This window comes from Neomonachus schauinslandi, chromosome 3, assembly GCF_002201575.2.
Source record: "Neomonachus schauinslandi chromosome 3, ASM220157v2, whole genome shotgun sequence".
NCBI classification, from domain to species: domain Eukaryota; kingdom Metazoa; phylum Chordata; class Mammalia; order Carnivora; family Phocidae; genus Neomonachus; species Neomonachus schauinslandi.
This window is the reverse complement of record NC_058405.1, coordinates 37,557,995-37,579,891: the sequence shown is the minus strand read 5'-3', so window position 1 is coordinate 37,579,891 and position 21,897 is coordinate 37,557,995.

The window sequence follows — 21,897 nt, the reverse complement described above, 5'->3', positions numbered from 1 at the left end:
CTATGGGTCTGTTCAAATTTGCTATTTCTTCCTGTTTCAGTTTTGGTAGTTTGTATGTTTCTAGGAATTTATCTATTTCTTCCAGGTTGCCCAATTTAGTGGTATATAATTTTTCATAATATTCTCTTGTAATTGTTTGTATTTCTGTGGTGTTGGCTATGATCTCTCCTCTTTCATTCATGATTTTATTGATTGGGTCCTTTCTCTTTTCTTTTTAATAAGTCTGGTTAGAGGTTTATCAATTTTATTATTTCTTTCAAAGCTCTTGGTGTCATTGATCTCTTCTACTGGGTTTTTTTTTTCTGTATCATTTATTTCTGCTCTAATCTTTATTATTTTCCTTCTTCTGCTGGCTTTAGGCTTTATTTGCCATTCCTTTTCTAGCTCCTTTAGGTGTAGGTTAGGTTGCATATTTGAGATTTTTCTTGCTTCTTGAGGTAGGCCTGTATTGCTATCACTTCCCTCTTATCATCGCCTTTGCTGCATCCCAAAAGTTTTGGACCTTCATGTGCTCATTTCATTTTTTTCCAAGTATTTTTTTGTTTGTTTCTTCTTAATTTCCTGGTTGACCTGTTCATTCTTTAGTAGGATGTTCTTTAGCCTCCATGTATTTGTGATCTTTCCAAATTTTTTCTTGTGGTTGACTTTAAGTTTCATAGCCTTGTGGTCTGAAAATACGCATGGTATGATCTCAGTCTTTTTGTACTTTTTGAAGCCTGATTTGTGTCCTTGTATGTGATGTTTTCTGGAGAATGTCCCACGTGAACTTGAAAACAATGTGTATTCTGCTGCTTTAGGATGAAATGTTCCGAATATATCTGTTAAGTCCATCGGGTCCAGTGTGTCATTCAAAGCCATTGTTTCTTTGTTGATCTTCTACTTAGAGGATCTGTCCATGACTGTAAGTGGGATGTTAAACTCCCTTACTATTATCGTATTATTATCAGTGAGTTCCTTTATGTTTGTAAATAATTTAATTATTAATTTTTGTGCTCCCAAGTTGGAGGCATAAATATTTACAATTGTATGATCATCTTGGTGGATATACTCCTTTACTATGATATAGTACCCTTCTTCATCTTTTTTCGCAGCCTTTGGTTTAAAATCTAGTTTTTCTAATATAAGTATGGCTATTCTGGCTTTATTTTTTTACTTCCATTAGTTGATAAATGGTTCCCCATCTCTCACTTTCAGTCTACAGGTGTCTTCAGGTCTAAAATGAGTCTTTTGTAAGGCAGCATATAATGTGTCTTGTTTTTTGTTTGTTTTTTTTTTAATCCATTTTGATACCTTATGTCTTTTGATTGGAGCATTTTGTCCATTTACATTGAGTGATTGTTGATAGATAAGAATTTAGTGCCATTGCATTACTTGTTAAGTTGTTTCTAGAGATTTCTCTTTTTCCTTCTAGCTTTTGTCACTTTTTGTCTCTCTCTCCCACTTGAAGAATCCCCTTTAATATTTCTTGCAGGGCTGGTTTAGTGGTTATGACCTCCTTTAGTTTCTTTTTGTCTGGGAAACTCCTTATCTCTCCTATTTTGAATGATAGCCTTCTTGACAGTGCATTTTTGGCTGCATTTATTTTTTTCCAGTTTTAGCATGTTGAATACATCTAGGCACTCCCTTCTGGCCTGTCCAGTTTCTGTGGAAAGATCTGCTGCTAATCTTATTTGTTTTGCCTTGTAAGTTAGGGACTTCTTTTATCTTGCTGCTGTTAGGATTTTTTCTGTGTCTCTGTATTTTGCAAATTTAACTATTACATGTCTTAGTGTTGGCCTGCTTTTGTTGATTTTGATGGATGTTCTCTGTGCCTCCTGAATTTGGATGTCTGTTTCCTTCCCCAGATTAGGGAAGTTTTCAGTTCTAATTTCCTCATATAAATCTCTTGCCCCTTTTTGCCTCTCTTCCTCTTCTGGGACTCCTATGATATGAATGTTATTATACTTTATGGAGTCACCAAGTTCCCTAAGTCTACATTGATGATATAATATTTTTCTTACCCTCTTCTTTTCAGCTTCATTATTTTCCATCATTTTATCTTCTATATCACTTATTCATTCCTCTGCTTTTTCCATCCTTGTTGTCATTATATCCAGTTGGTGTCACATCTCAATTATAGCATTTTTTAATTTCAGCCTGACTAGTTTTTAGGTCTTTTATCTCTGTGGTAAGGGACTCCCTGGTGTCCTCTATATTTTTCTCAAGCCCAGCTAGTATCCTTATGATTGTTGCTTTAAATTCTGAATCAGGCATATTACTTATATCTGTTTTGATTCAATCCCTTGCCATCACCTTTTCTTGTTCTTTCTTTTAGAATGAATTCCTTTTTCTTGGCATTTCGTCTAGGTCACTGTCTTCTGTGTGTTACAAAAACCTGTTATGTTTCCTGTTCCTGAGAATAACGGCTTTATGAAAAAGAGGTCATATCTTGTCCAGGGCCTGGTGCTTCAGGAACTGTCTCTCGTGTATGCTGTGTGCACTCTGCTGCTGTGTTTTGGCTAGTGTTTCCCTCAGGTCAGGCCTCTGCTGAGTTTCTCCTTGCTTGCAGTGGGGATTGTTTGGACCTTGGCCAGACTGTGGCGATTTTTACCTCAGTGTACTCTGGTCTGTTTGTTAAAAGAATCCTTATGCTATTTCCACTGGAGCTGAAGCTTTACAGAACTCTATGGTCAGTAAACGTGATGCCTGGGGGGAATTTTTCCTGGTCTTCTGAGCGAGGGGCCCTCTGCTCTGGTTGTCAGGCATACTTGTCCAAGAAAAGCAGCACCTTCAGATCACAGGGGGCGAGGACTTGGTGTAAGAGGCTTTAGGCTGCCACCGTTGGCGCTGTGCTGTTTACTGAAGTTATTTTATGCTGAGTGGCTGGGAGAGAGAAATGGCACCAGCCCTTCCCTCATCCCTGGAGAAGGGTGTTTGCACCAACTGCTATCTGGGAAGCCTTCCCAGAAGAGTGAACAATTTCCCCTCGTGTGTCCCAGGAGTCCCTCAGATCCCTGCCTTCATCCTGTCTGTGTTTGGCCCATCTAGGGGCCTTGCAGTGCAGTGTGCCTGGGTTCTATCCCAGGCAGGGCTGCAGAATTTTAAAACTCCAAACTTTAAGGACCTGGAGAGGAACAGACTCACGCTGGTCCTCTGGGGGAGGGTCTCACCATGCTGGGACTGATGCAGGTTTGTCCCAGAAGGGTAATCACACCAAATGGTTCGTATGTGGAGTTTGGAGTAAAGTGCAGCCAAAAGCTGGTGTCCAGATTAGCCACCCTCAGCTGCAGTCTCCATACCTATGCTGAGAGGCAGGGGAGGGTAATGGCACCTGCCAGCTCTTTTGTCCCCAGAGAGGCAGTGTCACTTCTCACAGATGTGCTCCGAGAAGGGGGAACCATCTCTCCCAGTGCATCCCAGGGGATCCTCAGATCCTGCTGTCTGCTCTTGGGCCTCTGCCCTCCTTCTCCATAGGAGCACTGCAGCACCATCAGGGCTCCACATTGACTATGCAGGAGACCTCTAAAACTCTAGTCTTTGACCTCCACTGGTTGTAAAATTCATGAAAATCAGCCCCTCTTATTTTCCCAGTCAATGGCTTTGGGCGTTTTCCTTGTGCAATCCCTTGTACACTCTTCCCTCTCTCTCTCTTTCTCCCTCTCTCTCCTGTCTCTGTGACTAGGGCTCCCTCCCCTCCACAGCACCCATGATCCATTTCTTCATCAGACCACATCTCTGACCTCTTACCTTCCACGATGTGGGTTCTTCTTTCCCTCTAGTTGTGCAGTTTGTTCTGTCAGTCCTCAAGTTGATTTCTTGGGTATTCAGAATGATTTGATATTTATCTAGCTAGCTATGTTGGAGGGCTGAGGCAAGCCTATGGTCCTCCTACTTTTCCATCTTAGCTCCTCCCTCCTCCTTTCCACCTTAAGCACATTGGTTAATTAATAAAGAGACCCTATTGTCAGGTAAAGCCAAAATTTGGGTGGAAAACTTAGGAAAAAGTTATTGTGCCTTCTCCTTAGGGAAACAATTTCTTGGATACAATACCAAAAGCAAGATCCAAAACAGAAAAGAATATGACAATTTAATACAATATCAAATTCCACTTAAAAACTTTTGCTCTTCAAAAGATATAATTAAAAATGGTAAAGAAAAAAGTGATTATTTTTTCTGGATAAAAGTTCTTTTATATGTTGTGCTTCACGGTAATATGTCTTTTTACTCTTCTAATTGAAACAACTATTAAGGCAAGTATTTATATTTACAAATAAACAGGTATGTTTAGATATTTTAAAAGTCATTTTTGTATAGTTGCTAACAGTGGAAATAGGCTAAGAATCTTGCTGTTCTAATACCTAGCGAATATAAATCATATTAAAATTATATTATGAATAAATATAATAATTAGGCTCAAAACAACCCATTATAAAATGCACATTTGCCAAAATATCAGTTTTAGCTACATTGATTAGTATCTGTATTTTTTTGCTCTTTGGAATAATTTCTATTACTGAGAGAATTACATTTTCCTGTTCTTTAATTCATATTTTTGAAGTAGGCAGTGAGAATTATTATGCCTCAATAGATGGAGAAACCTCCCTGAGAAAATTTCATGTTTATAGTCTTAGTTAGAGAAGTCATATATCCACATTTATAATATAAAGTGAGGTTTTATCTAAGATAAATGATTTTTATAGCAAGCCAATAATTTGCAAATAAGCATCAGAACTAAAATAAATAAAAATTTCAAAAAGGTATGTCTATTCTTAATACTGAAAAGTGTTTAGTTATATTTTCAAATAAGTTACAGGATTACGTATTGAAATATAACCTACAACACAACAGTTGCTAATTACGTAAATACATATTTAACTTCTGCATTCTCTTTTAAAATCTTCATATTTTGTGCATATTCTTATGAAATAAGATTTTTCAAATGTTGTAAAAAACAGAAAATAAAATTTTCCATAAGATTGAATCATAAAAATATACCATTTTATGGATTAATTTAAAGTAATAGCGTAGATTATTTTTATTTTTTTTTAAAGATTTTATTTATTTATTTGACACAGAGAGAGAGGGAACACAAGCGGGGGGGGGGGATCAGGAGAGGGAGAAGCAGGCTTCCCGCCAAGCAGGGAGCCCGATGCGGGGCTCGATCCCAGGACCCCAGGATCATGACCTGAGCTGAAGGCAGACGCTTAACGACTGAGCCACCCAGGCGCCCCAGCGTAGATTGTTTTTAGTTATCAGTATATTTCAGTTTTCTTCCAGGAATTACTCGAGAAGTACATATTCTTAATATAAATTGTGCACATTTCCTGCTTTAAAGAAAAATGATATTTCTTGACAAATTTTGATAATATATTTCTAGAAAGATGTTTGATTATTTTAAAATCCTGAAAGGACACACTCCTAAAAGAGCAAACACAGTATATACCTAAAACAGATGATAAGATAAAACCTGTATTTTTCTTGCTGAAACGTCTGTCTGGTATTTAAGAATTTTGTACAAAATATTTTTATTATTTTTACTTAACGAATCTTACTAGTTTTTATATGGAGAATGTCACATATATATTTAAGTTAAAAATAAATTTGATATGCAAAAGATTACCATAAATACAACAAAAGCCCCACCAAAAACATGATTAAAATAACATAAAAATCAAAGAATATCTAAGACCATGTTATCAAATTGATAAAAATTCACTTACAGTATACATCAAAAATTATTCATAGAATTATGAAAAAATGCAGGTGAGTAAAATATAGTTATAAATTGGAGCAAACTCAGGAGTGCAATATAAAAACAACCTTTGAATCAAGTAGGATAGCTGATGGCATTCAGATAATGAGTATGAAATAATGATACAGTTTATTCAAAGTCAGTCTGGAATCATGAGCTACTAAAATTTTATTGCTATGGTATCAGAATCACTATACCAAACTGATTATATACTTTTAAAAAATAGCTTATTCACTACCTTGATTCATAAATATTGTAAGTTGTGATATCTTCCTAGATATCTAACTTCTGTAGCATAGACATTTCTTATTGACATTCTGAATCGCTGCTACAGAGTGATGTAGGAAAAAATGAACACATATCATCAAATAAGATAAATAAAATAAGAAAATGATTAGATATTCCAGAATTGTTTGCTTTGAGTAATCCCAATATACATTTTGTGTTTTAATTAAAATGGTAAATGCAAATATTGTAAAATATTATATTATATTCTCTATGTGTTAGCATTTTGTTATTTGAAATCTGGTTCTATTCCCCAAATAATAATTTGGGTCTGGAAGTACAAGATTTTGATATTCCACATTCTGGAATAAATGCACATGATGGAAATAAGTTGATATTATGTGGTTTAGTTATTATAATTGAGGTTCCCAAGTCTAGAAGATGGTATATGAAAATGTGAGAATATAAGATTTTATTAATATGGTTCATATCCCTACTATCCATTCCTGAAATAGTTTATATCACATATATATCAATTTGTGTAATTGCATATGTTTATATACATGAGTATGTTTCATTTTAGTTTCAAAAAATTAGCCAAAAATAAACAATTTTAATCTACCTTCAAAAAATTTAACAACTTTAAAAATGACAAATCTATTAAACAATAAATCAGCATTTTTTATAGATATGCATTGAATCTCCATGAAGATTTTCTTGAAACTTCTTTCTGTTCACAAAATAGAACCAGTGCTTTCTCCTTCATAACCAACCATAATTCTCTTATAAATTTTATAATTCTTTATGTGCATAATTTTTTAATACCATGGGCCATGTTTCTATTATTTTGTAAATCCAGAGAATGACACTAAAATAGCCTCAATACAACATTGTTAACTAAGATAACAATATAAAATTTTGTTTGAATGTAACTTTTGGATAATTAGGGAGAACGCTATATGAATATCAGAGCAAGTACAAACAGTTGAAAATCAGATGGTGAGATTGGCACATTTTGTCTCAAATCCAATTGAATAAGTTCAAGTTTCCAGAAAAAATAAGAATAATGTTCAAAAGATATGGAAGTAAAAATATACCAGTGCCAATTTGACTCCTCACTAATCTAAGAATATAAAGGATTTTATGAAATCAGAGAACATCCTCTCTTTCAAATCAATATGTTTTTACTTTAAACTTTTTTTTGTAGTAACTTTAGATTTAATGAAAAGTTGCCAACAGCTGCAATAAATTACTGCATATCCTTTACCAGCCTTCCTGCATGTTAACATAAGTGTGCTACAATTACCAAACTAATAAGTTAACATTGGTACAATACCATTAATTAAACTACAGACTTTATTTGGATTTCACCAGAATTTCCTCCAGTGTAATTTTTTTCTAAGCCAGTATCCAATCCAGAATATAATGTCATACTTAGTTGTTATGTCACCTTAGTATCCTCCAGTCTATGACAGCTTCTTTGTCTTTTATTGTTTTCATGACCCTCACACTTTTGAATGGTGTAGGTTGAGTAGTCTGTAGAATTCCCTCTTCTTGGGTTTGCCTGATATTTTCTCATGATTAGACAGGGGTTATGGATTTTTTAAAATTTCACACAGGTGAAGTGCCCTTCTCTTTATACAAATGAGGGCATGATGTCAACATGAATTTTACTAGTGATGCTAACACTGATCATGATTAAGATTGTGTATAACATATTTCTGTTTTTCCCTTTCTGTACAATATTCATATCTATAATTTTTTCCCACTATATTTATTAGAAGTGTCTGGGTCACTCTTCAGGGGGTACCAATTAAGTTACAACAATGGGAAAGAGGAATATCAAAGAACAAAGAACAAAGAAAACAAATGTTAAAATATATATTAAAAATGTGAAAACAAACACTGGATTAATAAGTATTATTTGGGACACACCATAGAGACTATGTAAATATGCTGTTTCTTCTTAAAGTATCACCCAGTATTTATATTTTTTGTCTGGGTATAATATACTTTATTGATGTTACCAGACAAAGTAAGGTTCTTTAAGCTGCCCTCCTTCTTTAGGGTTCTAGGGTAGAAGGTAAAGATGGTAGAGTCTCAAGAGTGGTAAATGATTGAGGCAAGACCTCTCTCTTATGCTATCACTGTAGCTGGTTGGCCAGGAGTCTCTTATCTCCTAGAAGCCATCTGGATCTTGAGGTCCACCACCCTGTTGCTGTATCCAAACACCCATTATTATTTTTTTATTTTAATTCCAGTATAATTAACATATGTTAATTCCAAGTATACAATATAGTCATTCAACAATTCTATATATTACTCAGTGATCATCATGATAAGTGTCCTCATAGTCCCCTTCACCTATTTCATCCATCCCCTAACCTACCTCCCCTCTGGTAACCATCAGTTTATTCTCAATAGTTAAGAGTGTTTTTTGGTTTGTCTCTTTTTTTTCTTTGTTTTATTTCTTAAATTCCACATATGAGTGAAACCATATTGTATTTGTCTCTCTCTGACTGATTTATTCCACTTAGCATTACACCCTCTAGACCCATTCCTGTTAAAATTGCAAGATTTTATTCCTTTTATGGCTGAGTAATATTCCATTTTGTGTGTGTGTGTGTGTTTGTGTGTGTATAAAATGTCCTTCCCATTAATTTTAATAGTTATTGGTGAATCTTACCTGCAGCATTTATTGCTGAGGTGTTCTTTTTTTTTTTTTAAAGATTTTAATTATTTATTTGACAGAGAGAGAGAGACAGCGAGAGCAGTAACACAAGCAGGGGGAGTGGGAGAGGGAGAAGCAGGCTTCCCGCGGAGCAGAGAGCCTGATGTGGGGCTCGATCCCAGGACCCTGGGATCATGACTTGAGCCGAAGGCAGATGCTTAACGACTGAGCCACCCAGGCCCCCCAATTGCTGAGGTGTTCTAATGATGATTTTCTATTTCTTTGGTTTACCCAATACTACTGTTATTGGTTTGTTTGTTTGTTTGTTTATTTATTTATTTATTTATTTATTTATTTATTTGTGTGTGTGTGTGTGTGTGTGTGTGTGTGTGTGGTTTTGCTTGGATATAATGAACTTTTTCTGGTTGGTACTTATGCCTGTATGACATCGAGGGGTTCAATCCCTGGTTAAAAACCTGTGTGTAATTCTTCAGGCCTGACCACAGGCAATGACTAAGGCTTTCCCTGGAGGGCCTCACGGGAAAAATCTGCCCTCTCTAGGCATCTTTATGTGCATCTGCTGAGGCCTCCTTTTGGGGACAGGATTGGAAAGAGGAGAAGACCTTAAAGACACTTTCCCCTTCCCTGACTCATTATTCAGTGTTTTCCCATTGCTAGCCCTCCCTTTAGGCTGCTTCCTGACCCTGGGGTCCATAAAACTGCCAGAGCCTTTTGTTTGTGGCTCCCTCAAGAGTGGGATGGCCACCACATTTGTGCTGACCCACTTGATCCCAACCTGTAGAATTTGCAGGACAGATTATTGGAAAAAAGGGATTCTGGAAGGGTGGTGAGGGAAGTCTGTGTCTAAGTTCCTTATAGTTTTTTAACTGAGAGCTGGGCTTTGTAAATTTAAGTCAAGGCTCAGACTAGCAGAAAGAAGACACTGTGAGGCTGATAGCTAACAGGTATGATCCTAGGGGTCATGTAGTGCTGGGGACATTGGAATTCCCCAAATGAAGAGTGAAAAGACCTTGTTTAATATCTCAGGTATTCAGGTGAGACAAGCTAAAGGCCAAATAAGTAAAGGCCACACCCTAGACTATAGGCCACAACCTATTAGTAGAACCCAACTGAACAAAACTGACAATACAAAATACAGAAGGCAAGTGTAAAGCTTCTAATGACAGAAGTAGTAATTTTTCAGTAGGATAAGTTTGTTTCATTTACTTTTACTACCCATAAATGGAGAAGAACGGTGATAGTAACAGCAAAATTTGTATTTCTTAACTTAAGTAGACTAATTGCAGCTTTCAGTTATATTGTGAAAATAACATTGCTAGATCATACTACTGCTATTAAAATTTTACCAGAAAAGATATTTTTAATGGAAAACTATTACAATTATTTTGGCGAATATTTTAAACACCTGTCCCATATAAATATTGGATTATAACACTGTTTCTGTGCCTTTCCTTCAAAAACAGACTAGATTGTTCATAACTAAAACATATGTGACTTCATTTTCAAGTTAAAAACTTGTATTTCATAGAAACATAAGCATGTATAATATTATTAATAAAAAGAGAACATGCATTCAATGAAAAAATAAACATTTTTATTTCTATTGCTAAACTGATACAGTAAACTCAATTATAGCCAACAGTCACAATTTGTAGGGTATTGCAACAATATGGCACTAGAGAAGATCAAGCCAAAAAAGAAAGGAAAAGAGGGCACCTGGGTGGCTCAGTTGGTTAAGCAACTGCCTTCGGCTCAGGTCATGATCCTGGAGTCCCGGGATCGAGTCCCACATCGGGCTCCCTGCTCGGCAGGGAGTCTGCTTCTCCCTCTGATCCTCCCCCTCTCATGCTCTCTGTCTCCCATTCTCTCTCTCAGATAAATAAATAAAAAATCTTTAAAAAAAAAAAAGGAAAAGAAAAATCAAGAAAAAAGAATTAATACATTTAGTTTAGTGTATTGTTTTCTTCCAATTAGGAATTGCTCTCAATTACTGATTATTCATTTCTAGAGCATTTAATCTCAAGCATTTTTAGAAGGAGTGGATGATGAGTATATCTTTGCCAACTTTGACCTCTTTTAGTTAACCTTTATGGTCTTTCTATAAACTCTGTCTTCTGCTGGCCAAATCCATGTTCTATTTGACATCTGACTTTAGCACTTGATGAGACTCAGGACTTCTTGCCTTTTTTTCCTCCATAAACATTACCTTCTCAGTATTTTGTGTTGCCTAGCTTGTTAAGAAATGAAATATTTGACTAAAATAATTAACCAGAAAAATGATTTAATATAATGCATCTGACATTCGTATATAGTGTTCTTTGAGGAGTAATTGGACTAAGAATGTCTTTTCTGAAGCAACTATAACATAAGTTCATTACACTGAATATCACAAAAGTGAAGTTGAAAAAACAGGAGGATGCTAAAAAGAACTATTTCTGTGGAAGATGTGCGGGTCCCTGCTGTATTACAGTACTCCACCAATAAACCCAAAGACAGGAAGAAATTTTATTTCTTGCCGCCAGATAGAATTTTTATCATTTGGTTTTGTAAACCATCTTTCAGGGAATGTACTTTGTCATTATTTTATTTATTTATTTATTTATTTTAAAGATTTTATTTATTTGACAGAGAGAGACACAGCGAGAGAGGGAACACAAGCAGGGGGAATGGGAGAGGGAGAAGCAGGCCTTCCGCCGAGTAGGGAGCCCGATGCGGGGCTCGATCCCAGGACCCTGGGATCGTGACCTGAGCCGAAGGCAGACGCTTAACGACTGAGCCACCCAGGCGCCCTGTCATTATTTTAATTACATTAACCTTGTGATTATCATTCTAGGCAAATGCTGAATGATGGTCATTTCATTGACTACACAGTTTCAACTGGTAAAATGGATTGTATTTGTGTCTGGCAGCAGAAGTAGAGTACCATTCTACCCATTCTACTCAGATAAGATTATTATAGCAAGCTGTCCAGTTCCTCTGATATCTGGTGTCCCCCATGCAAGATACAAGAGGGCAGGTGAGCAAATAGAAAAAAAAAATCAGAATTTATAATTACTAGTTATTAACTTAAAAAAAATTCTAACATTGCTAAACAAAATCAGCTAATATTTACCAGATCGATTTTTGACAAGGTACTCAACCTACCTTCTTGAAACTAGATCCTTTACTGCTATTTTAGAATAAATATTGAACTCAATTACCACCAGAAATTTTGGACTCTCAAATTGACTGTATTCCTTTGGCTTGTCCATTTAAAACACAGAGATGAGAAACTACTAATTCCATTTTAACAGGGAAATTTAATTACCAGATACTGTTTGTAAGGATTTAGACTGTATTTCTTATTATAAATTATAAAACACAAAGTAATTCTGGCGTGTAATTTGCGTAAAATAATTTATTTTTATAGTCTTCCCTTATAGCAAAATAAATTTCATGAGTTATGTTTCAAATATGTATTTTTAAATTTTTTCTCTATATATTCCCCTGACTTATTCATTTATCCCAGGTTTTTTGTTTGTTTGTTTGTTTTTAGGTAGTAATAAGTTTGAATACTGAAATCTAAGTAGCTTGAAGTCTAATAGGAGAATTTTGAATTATTAAATTATAATGCTAAGAAATTGATGATTCTAAGCACAGTAAGTTAGTATAGATGTGTATGTACATACACATATCTATACTCAGATTGATACATACATACATACTTAACATACATCTATGTATTCATCTATCTAATTAATCACTGTGAGACAGACTAAATTGATAGGAAAATAAAACCTAGAATAAGTCCGAGAATCACAGAGAGTAGACAGTGTATCTCCCAGTTAGAAAAGAAAGATTATGCATTCAGAAGAAAGGAATAATCATTTCTTCATGTGATTTTTCTTACTTTATCCATTAATTTTCTTTAACACTTAAAACCCTTAACTTTAAACATTTTCCCCATTAAATGTTAAGTTTGTCTAGCTTTGCTTTATTTTAATCATAATGTCTTACCTTCATATGCTGCAATGACATGCTACTAGCTACACAGAATTTTAATATGGTATAGAAAGATTAATATTGCATTTTATCTGACACTTTATTGCAGTTGAGATATTTTGGATGTTCTCAAAGTTATTTATTTTATGATACAGAAGGTATGGAGAAAAAATTTTAAGGGAAATCAATCATAAATATTCAGACATTTGGCTTATTATTTTTTGAAGTAAAAACTACCCTTAATCTCTCCCCATTTTGGATGAGCTGATCCTATTTTTACAGGGGTTTCAGCAAAGTTTATGTAAGTTTTAAAGATTATAGGTGTTTTTTAATGAATATTATTTATAGATTTGGGTTAGTCATTTGCACATGCACTTTATGTTTTTAATATTACTGAAATCAAAACTACATAAACATGAGTTATCTTTATAAAATGCTCTATGTGCTTCATTCCTTATGGCAACTTAATGCAGTGATGCTTTATACCACACCAAGCTGCAAATGTTTGTTAACTCTCAATTATTTTATTGAAGTAAGCAGATTTCTGACAACCATCTGTTTAAAGTGTGCTTATTTCTGTTAATAAATCCATTTGAAAGTGAAATAATCATTAAAGCAAGGAAGTAAGCATAGCATCTCTGGGAAGTTGGAGCTATATATATTTTGTGACACATCCTGTGCTATGTTAGTTATAGAGGTACAAAATGGGTACAAAATTTCTGCTAAAATGAAAAAGAGCTTTATTTATATTGTACTTATACAAATATTATCTTTAAAGCAAACCAAGTAAGAATATATTTTAGTTTTAAAAATTTGCATAACTTGCATTATCAGAAAAGTATAATGAAGCATTAACAGCATTTTTGGCACTTCATTACTCTGAATATTTCATATTTGCATCTTTTTTTAACTCTGTATTTTCTTTCTCTATTATCCCCAAGTGCTATGTATTTTATTGACTATTTGAATGTGACTAATAAATTGTCCTGAGATAATATGTACTAACTTTGCTCAAGTGAACCACGAATGTTATAAATTATATAAATGTTTGAATACATTCACTCTGGAACATGTGACATAGAATTGCTTGGTGGGAATCAACTTGATCACAAATCAGTGTCTGTAATTCTAGGTGTCAGCCTATTCAGTTTCTTTGATATTTAAAATCATTGTTTATTTTGTTTTCAATGAGATATTTATGTAACTCTTATCTTTCCTAGTTTGCATTCAAATACATCTTTTATTGTAACTAGACTTCCTTTCTTGGTGAAGACTGCCTAGGTTTGTAAGGTGATTTTCAGAGTTTGCAAAATGAATTTTTTTATGCATTCTATATTCTATGTTTAAAGTTAGATCAAACCAAACATACCCTTCATTTTTTTTTAATTTTTTAAAATAAATTTTATTTATTTATTTATTTATTTATTTATTTATTTATTTATTTATTTAGGGGAGTCGGGGGAAGGAGAGGAAGAGGGAAAGAATCCTAAGCAGGCTCTACACTGAATGTGAAGCCTGAAACAGAGGGCTCAATCTCAGGACCCTGAGATCATGGCCTGAGCCAAAATCAAGAGCCGGATACTTAACTAACTGAGCCACCCAGGTACCCCTATATCCTCCTGTGTATCATCTCACAGCACAAAACCTGGAAGGCTTTGCTCATACTATCAAACTGATTTTAAATTATTGTTGCTCTGGGTTAAAGATGGGAGGGACTTCATGCCTGCATCCTAGTGCAAAACATCTGGATAAGCTGTACACCTCAGTGGGTGACCATTTCCTCTGAGCTGCTGTGTTTTCCCCAGTGCAATGGATCAGTGTCTCCTCAGTGGGTGACAGGTTTTCATTCCCCTTTTTTTTAAAGATTTTATTTATTTATTTGACAGAGAGAGACACAGTGAGACAGGGAACACAAGCAGGGGGATTGGGAGAGGGAGAAAAAGACTTACCGCTGAGCAGAGAGCCTGATGTGGGGCTCGATTTGGGGCTCGATCCCAGGACCCTGGGATCATGACCTGAGCCGAAGGCAGATGCTTAATGACTGAGCAACCCAGGCGCCCCTTTCATTCCCTATCTTTAATGTATTATGGTTACTTGTAGTTATGTCACAGAGGTCTAAGAATTAAAGTTTTGTGGGAGTTTCAGAACAAAAAAAATTGATGAAGACGTTTTTATGTCTTATGTTAACTAATAGAAACCATTTTTTACAGTCACCTTTTCGTTAATAGTTTAGGCAGTCTAGGATGATATGAAAAGTTCTCTTGAGGGAAACATGTGATGAAATAAAATGGTTTTTCTCTGTAGAATGAAAGTTTAAAAGTATGTTCACACATCCTAATTAGAATATGCCTGAATCTCCTGACAGAGATATTTCTTTAATTTAATCAAATTACTACTAGGCCCATGGGCGCCTGGGTGGCTCAGTTGGTTAAGCTACTGCCTTCAGCTCAGGTCATGATCCTGGAGTCCCAGGATCGAGTCCCGCATCGGGCTCCCTGCTAAGCAGGGAGTCTGCTTCTCCCTCTGACCCTCCCCTCTCTCATGTGTGCTCTCTCTCACTCATTCTCTCTCTCTCAAGTAAATAAATAAAATCTTTAAAAAAAAAATTACTACTAGGCCCAGATGTTCATGAGGATGGAAGACCCACCCTTTGGTTCCTTGAATATGAAGACAAGGCTGGCCTGGGAAATGGAAAAATCATCAGCCAAACTGAACTAATATCTCTGTTATTAAAAGCCAAGTGAGAAGGGTCTATGGGAATATCAGCAAGAATATCTTGATTGATCTAACATCATCAAGAAACACAAAGATTAAGGGTGCCAACTGAGGAAGGAGATCACAGCAGAATTTATGCTGTGCTTATACTTGGGATGAGAAGCCTTGCAGAGTAATAAGCAGTCTCAGTGGCACAGTTGGGTGATAAAACAAGGATATATCAGATTAATATCACTCTTAACACAATATAGATATGAGATGTTTGGGAAAGATAATTAAGAGAATACGATAAAAAGGTTGAAATAGATTTATTTTTTACTAAAACTTCACCTACCCTTTACCACATAGGAAGAGAAAGGGAGCTTCCATATGCCTCCTTTTCTGTGAATGTTAACTCCTTAGATATTCCAATAGAAAGTGATAAGACCCTTTCCCATATATTAGAATATCTAAATTACCAAAATTTTATATACCATATGGCAACATGTATATGCATCACTTTTGACTATCTACATTCTGGTTTGTAAGAGACTAATAATTAATTTTATTTTCCAGATGATTCATGAATAACTGAATTATTTTATTATTTTATCAAAGTAAATGTACAAAAGTCTGGTGATACAGATAATCCACTTCAAGAAATATAAAAAGAAGTTATTAGGAAGTGTAACCATAGACAGAATACTAGGCCTAGCTCTGAGAGACAGAAATGATTCAATATAGAACTTAAAAATATTCACAAAAATTGGTTAGTAACAATAAAAGTAGATGAGCACATGGATGTAATCTTACATATAGGGGAAAAAATAAAAAGCATCAATAAAACAAGAAACTACATGAGAACTCTTCAGATGTTCTTTCAGCACAAAATAGCAGATTAAATAGAGTAATGTGGAGTAGAAAATGTTTTGTCTGCCTATAATTCCTCCAGTGCAGGGATTCTCCCCCAATACACATGTTGCTGGTGAGCCTCCAAATCATAGGACCCATCACCACTGGCACAGAGATAGATAGATGACTTGCATAGTCATAGAATCCCATCAAATCTAAAAGTAATGAGTGATGGAATGGGTAAGAAATTGACCCAGGTAAAGTTCCAAGGGTACTGGAGTAAAAGAGCCCTGACTTATGATTGCCCAAGTTAGTGTTAGCCATGCATAAATGAGGCTTCTATTACTTAAATTATAGTTGAAAATGAAATTTTCCAAGTCATGTGTCTAATGATGTGGTATTAGTTGATTATAAGTTAGTTTGGGTGCAGTGGTGACCCTGTAATACCTGGCTGAATATAACAAATCCTGTTTAACCCACAGTGAAGAAGCTGAAATTTTACCTTTAGTATTTTGGGCCTCAGATTATTTTTCACTGATGCTGAAGTTTACAGGAATTTATAGAAATATTACCAGGATGTTGGATAGATTGGATACTTCTTATTCTTGCAAGGGATGGGTGTATTTAATTACATGCTAGGGTATTTGAAGTCCAGAAAGTATGAACATGGAATTTATTGCCCTTTTTTTTAGTCCAGAATAATTCAAAATGGATCATTGTTAGTTATATAGTCATATGACTTACTGACCTGCATAATCATTTTTTATTTTTTTTACCCTAAGATAAAGTCGCCTTGACCAATGGCTGTGGATAAAACTATGTAAGATAATATTGTGATATGGGAAAACACAGAGACTTGAGGGGATTTTGATCCTCTAAGCCTTTCAAAAGGCATTCTGGTCTGGCTTTTATTTCCTACATGAAATAAAAAATAATTTCTTCCCATTAAATACTTAGGTTAATTGTAAGTATGGGGTTTCATGGGGAATAAAATTTACTTTACAACTTCAGCTATATCAAGTATATTGATATATACATGTGGCTTTTGGTAAGGCACTAAAGCATTTTGCTAAATAAAATGTGAATTTAAAAAACAGAGATTAGAGTCATTGATCATGATTTGAATAGTGTTTATATCTGTCTACGATTCAGAGGATTGGCAGCCTCTGAAGATTTTAAGAGAATTGCATTACAAATGATACTCTAGCCTAATAAACAATAGCCTACAGTTCTGTTTTGGGGTAATAATGGATTTAGCATACTCTGACTGCCTCTCTCACTTAATAACAATGGTACAAATGGGACAGAATACATGCAGCAACCATATGAGGACTGTGCAAAGTAAATAGCAGTGTGAAGCAGCAATAAGCATCAAGGTCCAAAGTATGACCAAACTGGCTATGAATTTACCATTTCTTCCCCTCCAGCAAAGAAGGAAAGGCTATACTCAGTATGACTGTAATATAATCTACAATCTAAAATGAGCTCAGCGGCACAGAAAATTCTAGTCCTATAGTTCTGGCTTGAGGAGACAAACAGGAAAATATTTATTCAAAGTGCAGAAATACAGTTATTTTTCTTTTGTCCCTTTTCTCCATTCTCTCCTATTCCATTTCCGTAATAATTATCCCACGGTGGCAGCAACCAGTATAAGAGGCCAACAGGAACCAAAACTTTGAGAGAAGGAAACTCTCAGAGATGAGATCCCATGACAGTGGAGCTAACCCTTATTGCTATCTATTTTTTTCTCTTTATTTGCCCGTCCAGTGCTAGAGCATGGATGTGTTACCAACATGAAATGACATGGAAGAGTGAAGTACATATCAACTAGATGGCCAAAAAAAAGGGAGCTGCAGGGAACATATAAGTCTTGGAGATGACAGAACTCATGAAAGTAATGTCTTAAAACTGTTTTTGAACTCCAGAATTCAACCTGACCTACAGGTGCATATATCTGATCTTAATTAGCATACCAAAGACTTTGAGGACTCTATTAATAGACAGACCACTAGTCAACAGGTGACACACAAATAGGGAAGATACAAGAGTATTACGGTTTAATATAGAATACACACACACACACGTATACATACAACGGAATATTACTCAGGCATCAAAAAGAATGAAATCTTGCCATTTCAATTATGTGGATGGAATTAGAGGATATTATGCTAAGCGAAATAAGTCAGTCAGAGAAAGACAAATCCCATATTATTTCGCTCATATGTGAAATTTAAAAAACAAAACAGATGAACCTAGGGAAAGAGAAGGAAAAATAAAATAAGATGAAAACAGAGTGAGGCAAACCATAAGAAACTCTTAACTATAGGAAACAAACTGAGGGTTGCTGGAAGGGAAGGGGGAGGGAATGGGGTAATTGGGTGATGGGCATGAAGGAGGGCACTTGATGTAATGAGCACTGGGTGGTATATGCAACTGATGAATCACTAAATTCTACTTCTGAAATTAGTAACAAACTATATGTTAACTAAATTGAATTTAAATAAAAAATTTCAAAAAAATAGTTACTCTAAAAAAAAGGAAGTCATAGAGGTGAAGAATACAATAATTGAACTGAAAAATATACTAGAAGTGTTCAACAGCAGATTGGATGAAAGTAGAAGTACAGAACAGAAAGCTGGAAGATAAAGCAATGGACTAACTCAGACAGAACAATGAAAAGAAAAAAATATTTTAAAAAAGTGAAGATAACTTAAGGGACCTCTGAGAGAGCATCAAGCAGAATAACATTTGCATTATTGGGGTTCCGAAAGGAGAAAGAGAAAGAGAAAGGGGCAGAAAACTTATTTGAAGAAATAATGGGTGAAAACTTCCCTAATCTAGGGAAGGAAATAGGCATCCCAGTCTAGGAAGTCCAGAGAGTTCCAAATAAAATGAACCTAAAGAAAGTCACATGAACATACATTATAATTAAAATGTCAAAAGTTAAAGATAGAGGAGGATCTTAAAAGCAGCAAGAGGAAAACAAATTGTTGCAATACAAGAAAAATCCCCTAAAGCTATCAAGCAGATTTCTCAGCAGAAATTTTGCAAGCCAGAGAGAGTGGCACGACCTATTCAAAGTGCTGAAAGGAAAACAAAACAAAACCAACAATAACAACAACAACAAAAACTTTCAACAAAGAATACTCTACCTGGCGAGGTTATTATTTAGATTTGGAGGAGAGATAGTTTTTCAGAAAAGCAAAAGCTGAAGGAGTTCATCACTACTAAACTAAACTCTTTAGAAGAGCTCCCATAAGATCCAGCAATTCTACTACTGTGTATCTCTCTGAAGAAGAATAAAATACTTATTCAAAAAGATATATGCGCTCCCATGTTCACTACAACATTACTTATAATAGCCAAGATATGGAAACAACCTAAGTGTCCATCAGCAAGTGAATGGATAAAGAATATGTGGTATATATCCACTATAAAATACTACTCAGACATAAAAAAATGAAATCTTACCAATTGCAACAACATGGATGGATTTTGAAGCCATTATGCTAAGTGAAATCAAAGACAAACACTACATGATTTCACGTATATGTAGAATTGAAAAACAAAACAAATGAATAAAACAAAACCAAATAAAACCCATACTCATAGATACAGAGAACAAATTGGTGGTTGCCAGAGGGGAGGAGTATTGGGGGGTGGTGTGAAATCAGTGAAGTACAAACTTCCAATTATGAAATAAATTAAATCACGGGGATGTAGCGTACAGCATGGGAAATATAATCTATAGTATCATAACTTTGTAAGGTAGAGGGTAACTAGACTTATTATGGTCACCGTTTTTCAATGTATACTCTGTTGTACACCTGAAACTAATATAATATTATATGTCATTTATACCTCAGTTGATAAATTTTATAAAAGGAGGGGTTTCACAATTCAAAATCAACAATTACCATAGGAAATATACTTGAGTGATTTTTGATAATGTGTTATTTTATTAATAAAGATTTTACCTTACAAGGGCAAAGTCTATTTCTGACTTTAATGAACTATTACCAGTATTTAGTCCAAATGACAAATAGTAAATATTCTTAAATATGTTTAATCATAATGAAAGAATTAAATAAAATGTTTTCCTTTTCAAAAACTTAACATATAACTTTCTCCTGTTTTAAGTGTTTTTTAATTTCACATTATTTCATTATAATCAAGCTTTGTTGTCATCTAATTTATTTATATATATTCAACTATCAATATTTTGATAAAACCATTACAGCATAATTCAGTATCTTTATTATATTTCACATTTCACATCATTATAGTATGTTAAAATTTTACTAGTCTATCAAATTATGTTTTTAACTAGTTTAGCAAAAAATAAGTAGAATTTTTAAATATTATATAAAATATTCTAACTGTAAATTTACCTTCATCATAGAGAATTTTCAAAATTATTCATTATCTGATTCTTCTAATGCTTAATGCTAAATTTAACTTCTGGCAACTGTATTAACACTTTCTGTTCAGTCAGATGATTTAACATATAGTATCCCAGTACCTTTAAAAGGGTAGTAAAAATCTTGAATGTGTCTTTTCTCATTCATTTCTCCTTCCAGGGTTTACAAAATGGCTGTATAGTTAGACAATAACAAGGTAGTCAAATAAGTCATTGTGTTTAATTATTCAATAGATATTTATGGAACACTATTATGTGTCAGCAATGTGATAGGCATTAAGAAAAAGTCAAAGAAGAATAAGTCATGCTCTTTGCCCTTGGCATGTATTCAATCTCTCTGGCAGGAAAAGTGCATGATGAGGAAGTGCAATCCATTGTAATGAGTATGAAAAGAAGGACAAAGGAAAAATTATTTTAACGTCAAGGCACATCTCCAGATAAGTAGGGATAAAAGCTTTGATTAAGTGTTCTTTATGCATATCTGTGAAGAATAGGTCTATCAGTCAGAGAAAAAGGAGAAAACATAACTATGGTCATAGGCAACAAGTACAGAGACATATAAGGGTATGTGGGGTGAGAATTTTTAAGATCTCTCTTAGGAACTTTCCATGTTCAGCACAGTTAATTATAGCCATTATACTGCACATTACATCTCCAGAACTTACTCATCTTATAACTGGAAGTTTGTTACCCTTTGACTATCTTCACTCATTTCCTCCAGCCCCCCAGTTTTATAATTTTATGTGAACAGAGAAGATTACAATGGGGGATTCAGAATATGAGTTAAACACGGCACCAGATGAAAGGACAGAATGCTAGACGGTGTAAAGCTTGATTGGAATCAAAGGCATTTATAGGAGGATTGTAACTTTTTTATGAAGATACAAAAAAGAAGGACATTTGACTGGTTTATCTAGGATCTAAGTTGACTAATGAAGTTTTTCTGAGTCAAAAGGGCAGTTTCCAAGCCTTTCAAAGACCTTAAGGACTCTACTCTACTTATATACTCAGTGTAAAGGCTCAGGGACTGTGATTATTATAATAGTGGCAGGAGACCTGAGGCTACATTCAGGTACAGAACATCAGGTGATTACACATTATATATTGGATATTTTTTATGCCCTGCCTTTGAGATGATATGAAATTTATATGATTCAATAATTGCTTGTGATTGTTTTTATTTATCATCATCCCTATGTATGATAAATATTAAGAATGCAGGGCAATGTGAAAAGATTCTGTTTATGTGCTGACCTGAGTTATCATACAGTGGTCATCAGTATTGAAGCCTACAACAAT